General features: G+C 30.8%; 1 protein-coding gene across 3 annotated transcripts in view; it reads left to right on the forward strand.

Annotated features, from left to right (window-relative positions):
• Positions 1-12,496, forward strand: part of LOC129963311 (follistatin-related protein 5-like) — a 498,278-nt gene that overhangs the window by 300,497 nt on the left and 185,285 nt on the right. The window lies entirely within an intron of this gene.

A 12,496-nucleotide genomic window follows, 5' to 3' on the forward strand; every position in this document is an offset into this window, starting at 1 on the left:
AGATAAAGTTTTAAAAGATGTGAACGATGATACAGATATCTTTTCGAAAAACATTAGCCGAACTACGTTTTACAGAATATTGAAAAATATATTGTTTTCTTTTGAGAAACGGTGAAACGAAAGGAAATAACTTTAATGATTTATTAAAATAATGTGTCAATAATATTGAAAAAATAATGAAAATAAGGAAACAATTAATTCTCCGATAAATTGATAATATGATAAAGTAAATAAATATTTACTATTTGGCGAAAACTTTGCGAGATAAAGTTTCGCCAGCGATCTGCATTTCTAGTAACATTGTACTTTAAAGTAACCCTGTTCCCCTGACGACGACTGCGATTCGGCATGCCTAGAATATACACTACTGCCAAGTTAGGGTGAAACAGAGTATAGCACATTTTATGTGCTCAGCATCATCCTACAGGGACAAAACTTAACTAAACATATTTATTATTAACATATTTAGAACACTTTTCTATTGACAGATTTGAGTCTGAAATTTGATATCGTTCTAAAATTTTAGTTCAAAAAGTTCATATCAATTTACTTTGATTGTGTGTTCAGTGCTGTAGTGACTGTATATCTCTATTTATCATGTTCTCATAGACTTATATAGGCAAGCAAGATAATTATCTAAACTTATTTGCATTTAATTGCAAAGTTTCATGCAGATATACAGTTTTAATGTGAAAATCGTTAACTAAAACGCATTCACTTATCTTGCTTCGTTTTTTAGTTACTGAACACACCTATTATTGGACGTACACGACAGTCTCTAAGATCCTTAAAGATTAAGGAATTCTTCTATTTTAGCAATAAATCAATCTGACTAATTTCATCTATTTTTTTTTCTTTCCGATTTTTAATTATCTTCATATGCATATAGACAGACAGACATTCTTCAAAAAAAATTTTTTTAATTAAAATTTTGATGCAGATATGTAATTTTGGTGCTAAACCTGCGTATCCTGTTTTTTGTTATGGCTGCATACCATTACCATTTTTTGTAGTTATTATGGTAACGTACATACTAAAAAATAGACTTTCCTAGTTAAAAAAAAAACTGAACTATAAAAATTCATTAAAATCTAATACATGATTTTATATCAAATCGTATTTTTTCATGAATGTATATTTTGTGTATGAGTAACAAAATTTATAAAAATTAAATGCATAATCTCTGGTATATTTATATTTATTTATATTTTTGTGTGAAATTGTATGGGTCGAGTTGATTACTTGTTTTGAGTTAAAAAAAAATCTGAGAATGTATTCAACTTTAAGATAAGGAATTGTTAATAATAATAATAACTGAAGCAAAATAAATTTCTTTCTAAAACAATGTTTTCATTCCTACCGTATCCCAGTTTACTCTTTAAAACGAATGTAACTGTGGTTTCAACAAAAACAAAGTTTTTTTTTTCAAACTGTATTTAAATTTGTTAGTTTTTTCAGGTGCAAAAAATTTATTTCCACCTTACGTAAATCCTTATCTGAAAAACAAAAACAAAAACAGCCTGCATCTTGGTGTAAAAAAAAAGACATCTCTCTCTAAATTACCAACAAGAACAAAACAACACTTTCATTTCAGTACCCAAGCGGTTTTAACGATTTGACTGCACGCGAAATGTACATAAATGTAGTTTTTCTTAAAACATAAAACATTTTTAATGTTTTAAAGCATTTGTTTTTTTAATGGCCGCATTTTCAGTGTAATGCATACATCACTGAACTGCTGCAAATGGAACATCAAGTCCTTAAAACTCTAAAATTCTCTTTCATTTTCTGTCAGCAAGGGGAAATGATTTTTCAGTTAGAAACTAATCAATTGATTGGTAATATCTTTCATTTGTAAAATAATATCAAAATATCTGTAATACAATATGAAATATTCTCTAAAATTGTTTGAAGGAATTAACATATTTATATTAATTAGCCATACTTATTTATCTTTAGGGTTTGTAACTAGAATTTCTGTGTGATTTTGATTAACCAAAAATGTATGGTGTTTGATGAATCTTTGTGAGTTTGAGTTCCTGTGATCTTGGAACTTGTGAGTCTGGTTTCGAGACCTGATTTCCTCAAAAATTATCTGTGCGTACTGGTCAGGTAAACATTAAATCTATAGATTAATAATTCCGTGAAAGATATGTTTGCACACTGCTTAATTGAATTGCACAATTGGCATTAGTTGCTCATATTTACGTGTTTTTCAATTGGAATTTTTTTTAATACTGATAAGTAAAAAAGGATATATTTAGTGACAAAATGTGGTCTCAAAATCGATGGATCGCGGTTTGGGACTCAATTGAGCCAAAATTCTTCCATTTACACATTTCTGGTTTGGTAAGTATTAATTCTGGCGGAATCTATCCATAATTCAAAACTAAATATATTTAGAAAACTGCTCAATTCAGCTACGTTATTAATAATTATTGCCCATAACTACCTGTTGCTTAATATAAGCATCTGCCTCCAGAAAATTGTTTAATCTTTAATTTCCTTTCCCTTGATTATTCCTTTTTATGATATTAATAATGAGACTCTTCTGATGTTAGTATTTTAACTTCAAAACAATGAATTAAGGTTTTCAAATCTGATGCCACATACTTCTCGTCCTTCAGTGTTTCAGAATTTAATGATTGTGTAACAATCTGAAGAGAAATCAGCTGCCCTGTGTGTTGTACTTTTTCTCTCTTTGGCCACAGTTTAAAATTATGAGACTCATCTTAAAAAAAGATCTTTGTGTTTTTTCAAAACGGAGTATTAATACAATCAAAATTTAAAAATTAACCCTGCAGTTAAGATGGTCTAATTGCACAACGCTTGTGACCACAAAGTCGAGAATTCAGGGTCCCATTCCATGAATGTTTACCACGCTTATGTAAATATTGATAGTTAAACTATTGGAGGACCAAATCGTCCCTTTACTATCAAATAGATGTTTGGAAAGCGGATTTCATTTAAGTAACCACGATTTAAAATTAACCCTACAGTTAAGATTATCTAATTGCACAATTCTCGAGTCCAAAAAGTCGAGAATTCAGGATCCGATTCCATGAAAGTTCACCTTGCTTATGGAATTGGTGCTAGTTAAACCAATGGAGAACTAAATGATATCTTTAGTATCAAATAAATGTTTGGAAAACGGGTGTTATTTAAGTAATCACTATTAAAAATTGTTAGATTTATCCCAAATTGGAAGTCATGTTACCTTAAAATTCGGTGTTAACCTCTATATTGAAATGTCAGGAATCTACATCGAAGTACAAAATTTTTGATATTTAACCCTTTGCTCACAGAAAGATAATTATTTGCATAATTATTCACTTAATACATAGACCTGTTTATTACCCCAAAAAAATAAATATATGCAACTGTTTTAAGTTGAGTTTCCCTGAAAAATGAATCGATATCTTTTTAACATTCTGTAGGTATTTTTAACAATTAAAACTAAATAAGTAACTAAATAAATAAAATGTCAAAATGATGCACCGTCTTGATTGATGACTGAAAGGCATCACCCGAGTGAAAAGGGTTACATTTTTATTTCAGTCAAGGTAACAATTAATTTAAACTGCAAAAATTACTTTTATAAATTTAAATTATATCATCTGTTTTTCCAATTTTTTTTGAATAAACGGAAACAGGAATAATATCAAAAAATGTCTATAATTATGAATCTAATAAATTATGATAGGAGCCCTTATTTGTTGACAAACAAAGACTCCCTCCAGAAATAGCAATAAATAGTGAAAGTATTTCTAATTATGGTACTTAACGCCTTAGCACAAAGAAAGCCCTTATTTGTCAATAAATGCACGTTTGTGTTATCGTTTCCTACGTGCCTCAAGATGTTTCGAAAATTATTATGTGAAGATCCATTTTTCTTTCAATCTTGTAGCGAATACGGGAGTTGTATTAACAAAACAAAACAATATTCCTTAACGAACTGTGAATCTTCGTAAACAATCCGGCAATTCAAGAAAAACAAGCCAGCAAAACAATAACACACCATTGCAACAAACTGCCAACCTAAAACTTCATTCCCATGTCTAACGATGATCCTAAACTAATGGCTACGTTTCTAAAAGTCTACGTAAAATGCATGGCAAGGGTCGATTCATTAATTTTGCGAGAAACTGAGCAATGTGTCAAATAGAGCCTTCATACGCTTAAAGTTGCCAAAGGTAATAGCAATACATCATTAACGCTCGAGCCTATTGGCAGCTTAATAACAAAAATCAATCAAGTTCGAGCCTTACTTCACACATTCTGCCTGTCAAAAATGATGCTTTTCTGCAAGACCGTAAAATCCGGATTATCGATTAGTTTAGCATTCAAAAGGAAATATGGGGGTTGTGGGGAGACAAGGGGGACTACATGGAAATAGGGTGATTTAGTCTTGGGGATCGTTACTTATTCGGATATATCGGAACGGTTTTTGGGATCCACGTGCATGGTTATTGGATTCGAGGTAAAACAAGTGGAAACAGCATCGATTCAATGCTTCCTTTTTTTTCTTCGTCTTTATTTTTTCCCCCTCCCCGCATCGAATCGTAATCGTAATATGGCGGTGGTCGAACGATTTCGAGGATAATTGTGTAATTTTGTGGAATAAATGAATAGCCTCTTCTGCGTGATGCCATCGGAAAAATGCAAATACTGGATACACGGATCGAACGTACAGCGTGGGAAATTAAGTTATTTGTCGCAGAGAAAGAGAGAGAGAGAGAGAGAAATTGCGCGGTTTTATGATAAAATCAATTTAGATTATTGATTCGTATTTTTGAATTATTCAAATAGGATGTAAACGAATCTAGAAGAGATTAGCGGAGTTTTACGATGCGGAGTTTTCTGCTTCTTTCGTAATTGGCATATTCAAAAAAAAATTTAAAAAATCAGACCTCAGACAGTAATTTGCTTAGTTTCAATATGTTAAATTTCTTGGATATAAAAGTCATCGTTTGTTATAAGTTTTGAAGAAATGAATCAGTTTCAATACTCTTAATGAGATTAAATATAATTTACTCAAAGCTCATAAATTAAAAGTAATATGTATGACAGTCATTGAGTCCTGCATACACCGTTTGTATTATGTACGCGGCTTTGAAACATTTTAAATTCTTACAGATTCAAATTTCCTTTCACTGATGTGACACAGGAGTATTTTGGGATGGACTTTGTATATTTGAACCGTGGTCATATGACGAGGACGACACCGGAACTGCCACCAATCCTGTGAAATTTTGCGCCATATTAACCCGTAACTGGGGATAGGAGTTAAAATGAGACCGCGTTCTGATTATCACGTGGTTTGTCCTTAAATACAATAATCTCCTCAGTACCTTCAAGTTCTTCTTTCAGCATTATGTTGGCAAAAGTCTAAGTATGAACACGTGCGTATAAGCGAGTTATTCTTTTTCAAAGTTTTTCTTATCATTTATGGAGTCATTGACGTCATATATTTGAAATTGCTTTTAATTTGAATAATACAAAAAGAATAAAGGAATATTCTTAAAATAATATTATAATATATTGTATTCTTCATTTTTGTTTCTAAGATTCTAACATTTATTAACATTAGAGTAATTCCGTTATATCAAAAGAGAGTAATTGCTCATTAAAAGATTTTTAAGTTTTTCTTATAACATCTTTCCAACATTTGATATAACATTTGACATTTTTAATATAGTTAATATTTTTGGTGACTACATGATTTCCAGAATGTATCGTGTTTCCAAAATAAATTCCAGTGCTGTTTATAAAAGACAAAAAAAAAAAAAAAAAAAACTATGGAGTCATTTTGACATCGTGTCTCTGGCCGTATCTCCATTTCTGTCTCCAGTTACGAGTTAAAGAATGGATATTTGGGACCCGACGGGTTTAAAAGTGCGATGCAGAATCTTGAAGAAATGGTGCCTTTTATGGTGCTCTCCTCGTCATCTGACTGCGATTCATAATTACGATATTTGACCAAAAACAACTCTGATATTGCTTCGAAATGGGTATTAATATATCTAAACTAAACTATCCCCTTGCAACTTGGAAAATATATTAGCCCTTTAACCATCCTATTCTGCTTCGAGTTATCGCATCTAAAACTTATATATTGAAATAATTCATTCAAAGACGTTATAATTCGATATAGAAGTTACATATAATATACAATCACTTCAAGTGCTCTGTGAATTTTTAGTTCAGTCAGTAGGATAGCGCCTATCTAAAATAGAAGATGTCCTCTAATTAGACAGTAGATAAATAAAAAAAGTAAAGGGTTTAAATGTTTTTCTAGATGACTCCAAGTTCTATCTAGATGTGCTGATAGAACACTGATGTTTAGTGACGCTTTGTAAAAAGGAATTCTGGGATAGCTCCATATTTTTGCTAGTCATAATTGTATTTGTATATAATTGTAACTATAATCTTGTGGATTTCTATATTCCAAACTGATTCTTGGGAAAAGAAATTATAACCAGATGTATGTACATCGTGTATTCAACGATAAGATATTCTGTGCTTATTCCCTAAATATAGTAATGAATCCATGTTCCAGATATGCAAGAAATGTTCTTGTTTATAGTCCGGCATAAATATTTCTTAAAAATTCCATAGATTACATGTGCATTCTCAGTGATACCGACATGATATTGGGGCCAGCTCAGGTGTCGTCCTCGTCATCTGACCGTGGTTCAAAATTACGAGGTCCGTCCCAAAATAGCCCTAATGTTGCTTCAAACGGGACGTTAATATAATATAACCAAACCAAACCAAACCGACGTTATACTATACCGTTCGGAAATGTACTTTGAAAGACGGAAAATACAAATATTTTCATCGTATTTTGAATGCATTTAAATAATATGATTTTAGAACTTGCCCTAAATATTTCACCTACTTAAATTCTTTTGATAGTTAATAATAGAATATTTGTTCCAAAAATATTCATATCATTACTAATTCATTCTTTTAGAAGGTCTTTTATGACAGATGGACTAACATACAGTCATATATATTTTCGGTTTCTTATGATATATAATATGCGGAAAGCTATGAGTGAACCACATAATCCTCGTTTCAGAAAATTATTGCTATTTGGGATAAATATTTTTTTTTTTTTGAATGTCTGCTTCCTTGAAATACATAATATTTCATTACATGAAAAAAAAAAGCTAATTTAATTCATGGTCTCTCTCTCTCAAAAGAAAAACAAAACAAATTGTCTTTTCTTCATTCATAATATTAATGTTATCTCTTTGCAGTCTATCTCTATAAATATATATATATATATATATATATATATACATGTAGCAATGAAATTAAAATATAAAAATTGCCAAAAAAAAGTCGCCCAGCTTTGTATTTCATATCTATATATTAAAAAAACAATTTGTGGAAAACTTCTTTTTGTACAAAAAAAAAAAAAAAAAAAGGAAAGGGTAGGGTTGGGGGGATAAAAAATGCATTTTACCTACCTTCGGAGTAATTTTTTCAAGTTTAGAAAAATTAATAAAACAAAAATATTTTTAATTACAGTGGGGAGTCTAAAACTTCCAGTAAAATTCCTGTGGCAATTTTATCAACTTTGGAATTTTAAGCAAATTTTTATGAAAATCTGCAGTTATGCCATTCATCTTACAGCTAATTCCAGTGTATATGTTTTACTTTATTTTACACCATATATAATTAATATATTTAGCCATGTTATGAATTAAAATATTTCCAGCAACTCTGAACGTTTCAGAAATATTACCAATTTTAAAAGGTAACTCGCAATTTTTATTAAAAATTATTGAATTTTTTCACTAAAAGACCGGTAAAATAAATAACCAAAAATTTAGATTCTACTTCATAACATAACTAGTACCAAGTAAAACATTGTAGAAAAATTTCGTTTCTATATCTAAATTTAGATTTTTCGAAAAGATGTTTATCTCAAAGAAAAACGGCAAACAATATCGTTTTCCAGAAAAAAGCATTTAAAGATTTTAATACAGCCAAAATATCTTGTAATCACTTTGTAATGTTAAAACTTGCCACATTAGCAGGTCAAACACTCTTTTTCCTGATTTTAAATGAATGATTTTAGTTTTATGCATTATTTTAAAATAATATTTTAGTAGACAATGCCTGATGTTTCTGTAGTTAAATTCGCTCTTTTTCTAGTTGCGTGTGAGATTTTGAATTCAATTGATGAGAAAATGGCGTCGAAAATGCCTACTCAATTTCCTGTACCGCATTACGAAATTAAAACGCTCATATGTGATACTCTGAAAATAAAATAAAAAAATGTATGACATTTACGAAATTGCTGATATTCCACAGATAACACCTGTATTATAAAATGTGTAAAAAGACTTCTAAAAACTATTTCTATTGGTTTGGAAATAAGGATTAAAATATAAAATCATGGTAACACGAGTCATTGAAAGCGGTACTTTAATGGAATGTCATATGAAAAAATTTCTAAACAGTTTTAACTTGAAATATATATTTTAAATGTAACTAAAATTCCAATTTTCTCAGAGTATAATTTTTATTTCTCAAGATTTTTTTTTGATATAAACGATTTTTATAACGATTATTTTGATATAAACGATTTTTTTTCTTGCTTTTGAATGCAATGATAAAATTTTTAAAAAAATATTTAAGCCTTTATTTCATAATCTTTTACCTGTCTTAATAACTTGATAAATGAATTCAAGTCTTTATTTCTTTACAACTTATAAATTAAAATGAGCCAAAACTATACTAACTTCATTGTGGTATTCAAGAGACTTCACAAGTCATTTGGAATTTTAAAGTACAATTGAAATAAAAATCACCCTAAAAGTCGAGCCCGCCAGCAATTCCCTGCATTTACCTATCTAACTAACTCCTTCATTCCTTATCGCGTCTATTGTCTTTGATCCTTTGTCGGCGAGTGTTTGTTGGTACGAGACCCGTTACGACACAGGTGATCGCTCTAAGTGTAGTTTTTCTTTCTTCTCGGCGCCGGACGTAACGAGATAAGGGAAACTACTACAGCGATTGCTATTTGCTGTTCGTTCCCCTAACGACCAATCGTACGTTTTCCTCTGCCTATCGCACATAAACAAAAGCCGAGCTTCCATCATCACCCCAGCCCCATTGTCAATCCTATTATTGTCTGCAGCCAGTAGTAATGGCAGACGGTCATTTGTTCCTTAACACTTCCTTTGAAGAACTTTAAGAACTCCGCTTACGGCTAAGTGAGCTCTCTCTGCTCTTGCTCTAAAGAAAAGGACGAGTGCTTCTGCGTAAAACACTGCTACGTAAAATACTGCTGCGCCTCAAGAAAATATAATAAAAGAATAAAGTAGTGGAAAAATTAAAAAAATAAAAGAAGATGAGACGAAGGAAGGAAGAAAAAATAATGATAAAGAAAAGAAAGATAGGATAGGATAGGAAATGAAGGCAGAAAAACTTAGAAAAGGATTTTCGAGCCAAAAGAACACTTAATCGCAAGATAAAGCTTCCAACGATCGAAGGCACAAAGGGAGATTAAATTTAGAGCTCGCCAGAATCCTTCGGTAGTATCTTTGAGTTGCAGGCGTGCTGCTTCAAGGTGAAGACAAAAGGGGAAAGAAGCTAGGGGACTTCTTTCACTTTATTCCTTTTTTTTATTTTATTTTCTTCTTTTTTTTTCCACGTTTAATCAATGGGAAACAGAGCCAAGAAGACGAGGAAGAAGAAAGTGCGGTTCTTGTGAAACTTTTTGAAATTGGAGCGCTGACTTGATCGAGATTGGCTTAATTTATAATTCTGGTGAAGCAGCGCTATCATGATCACTAGGGGAAGAAAAGTTCGTTCGAAATCTGCTTAAATTAAATCAAAGGTTTCTCTTGGACTGGCGAGTGGCACTTTCTTTCCTGTAGCACGTAATTTTCTTACTGCCAAATGCCATGGCTCTGCTTCTCTGCCAAATTGCCTTGATTTTCAAACAGGTAATAGAACCTGACAGAAAGAGGGATCTTTGAGTCTCTGATAAATATAAGCTGCCTTGTTTAGTAAAGTGTTCTTGCTAAGGTAGGAATTCAAGTGTGGAATTTTCTAATTTAACCATCTTCTGCTGTATATTATATGATATAAAATATTTTTGATCTTTTATGGTTAGAAATACTGATTTAGTTAAAAACTAAACTCTTCAAAACAAGATTAAAATGCAAAAGAAATATGAATCAACGAGCATTAGCTATCTTGTTATAAACTTAATTTAAAAAAGTAATAAAGAATACTAAAAAAACAAACTATCTTCTAAAACAGATGTTAATGATGGAACATAAAAGAATCTTGGTGTGAATTTATGAGATAAAAAGGCACAACACGCACATCCTCTTCGATAGATTTAAATACGCTGAGTGGACAGCGGTGGCCTGGTGGTAAGGTCTGGCATTCAGAATCGAAGGGTTTCAGATTGGAGACTCGATTCCTCCTAAAAATCATCGTGTAAGTGAGTCTGATGCTCGTTAAATCAGCCGAGGCCAAACGTCCTCCCGCTGGTGTGATGTGGAAGTTTGGTGAGGGGTAGTGCCAGCTCAGGTGTCGTCCTCGTGACCGCAGTTCAGAATTATGTGGTCTGTCACAAAATAGCTCCAGTGTTGCTTTAAAAAGGGACGTTAATATAACTAAACTAATTAAGTTCACCAATTCTTCAATGCATGTCTCGACGAGAGATACCTCTAATTGTTTTGTTTAAATTAGTTCATTTTCCTCTCACAACATTAGTCTTAACTTCTGCAAGTTGGAAAAAAAGAGTGAAGTAATTTTGATTAATCATACTTTTTCATATATATACTTATACCACATATTCTTACCACCCCCGATATTCTTAAAAGTGTAGAGGATCATGAAATCGTAGTTAAAGTTGTAGAAGATCATTGCATTTGGCAAAGATCTCGCTCTGTAAAATGATCTTTATTGACGTACGCAGGTATTTCTGGATATAAGGATTAATTTGTTCTTATATTAGTGTGGAAACCTGATTGGCTATGCACAAATGTTTTATTTGTAAAAAATCACACATTATTGGAAAATGATAACAATATCATATTTAATTAAATTATACTTGTAAATTTTAGTGTTATAATAATATTTTTGAATTAAACTATGATAAAAAGTGTATGCATGTTAATGTTTATTTAAAATATGCATGTGTGGTGAATAGCATATAAACCAGTAACAGCGCTTCTACCCGGACAGATGTTTTGGTAAAATGGTTTAGTTAGTGGACTGCTAACCAAAAGGTCTCAGGTTCTATCCTAGCACATCCCATACCGCCAAACATGTTAAATAAGAAAGGGATGCGTTTTACAGTTATATGTTGTAGGTATCTTGACCATTAGAATGTCTTTATATGTTGAAAATTTTAAAAGTAAGTCTGCCTTTATTAGAAGAAAAATATCTGCTTTGAATGGGTTTGCTGTGAAGTTAATTGCATGTGATGGTGACAGAGATTTTACCGACGCCTGTGTAAATTATATTTTCTATGAGCACCGACACCAAATTCCTAACAGTTGTAAATTTCGCTTTTCATCTTAAGAATTTCAAATTATAATTTCTAAAATGACAGGTCATTTCATACAAAAATAAAGATATTTTAATTTTATAGAAATTTTTATTAAGTACCTCCTTTGAAATATGAAATTCATATTTTTGAGTTAGTTTTCAGTTGGCTTGGGAAATCAAATTCGTAACCTTTTATTTTCTAGATTAAATGTTTAATTTATTCCTATTGTTGCTAGCTAAATCATAAATAATTTATGAAATAAAAATAAATTAATTATTTTTTTCTGTTGGAAATTTTAAATAATCTTTTAATTTAAATTTCTTTGATTTTGTTTTTTATTTACTATCTTGTTAAGTACAACAAAATGTAAAGATATCAAAAGTGTTCTTTTTTTCATTAATTTTTGCTTTTGTAAGTTAAAAGTAAAATATTCTTAGAACTTGCATGATTACAAACGATTTCTCTTTCCCAAATTGAAAATTCGAATAAATTATTCATTAAGATAAATGATAACTAGTTCCTTATTATTATATTCCACGATTGGGATTTGATAAAAAAAATTATTTTTCTTCAATCCAAGCCTGCTCCTAATTTTTATGTAATTCCATTATCTTTTCATGCATACGTGAAAAATAATTGAAAACTGAACTTTTTAACTTCCTACGAAATTAATATCTTTCATTTTTCTATAGAGCACGTGAAGGAATAACAAATTGCGCTATTGTTTTTACATCGTCTCTACAAATTGTTTTTCAGAATTTGGTATCAATCTTTTCTCTTCCTTCCTTTGAATCTAATGTTTCTAGGAGCTTGTGAGGCAGAGAATGAATTTCTTATAAATAAAAAAAAGCACATAAAGCGAATTCCATTTTATTTTCAATTCGATTTACCTTCCATCTCTTCAAATTTTTCACTTTTTGATGGCGAAGTTCCGTAAACTTCGAAACAAAAATTCTAAATTAATTT

The sequence above is a fragment of the Argiope bruennichi genome, chromosome 3 (assembly GCF_947563725.1).
Source record: "Argiope bruennichi chromosome 3, qqArgBrue1.1, whole genome shotgun sequence".
Classification (NCBI taxonomy): domain Eukaryota; kingdom Metazoa; phylum Arthropoda; class Arachnida; order Araneae; family Araneidae; genus Argiope; species Argiope bruennichi.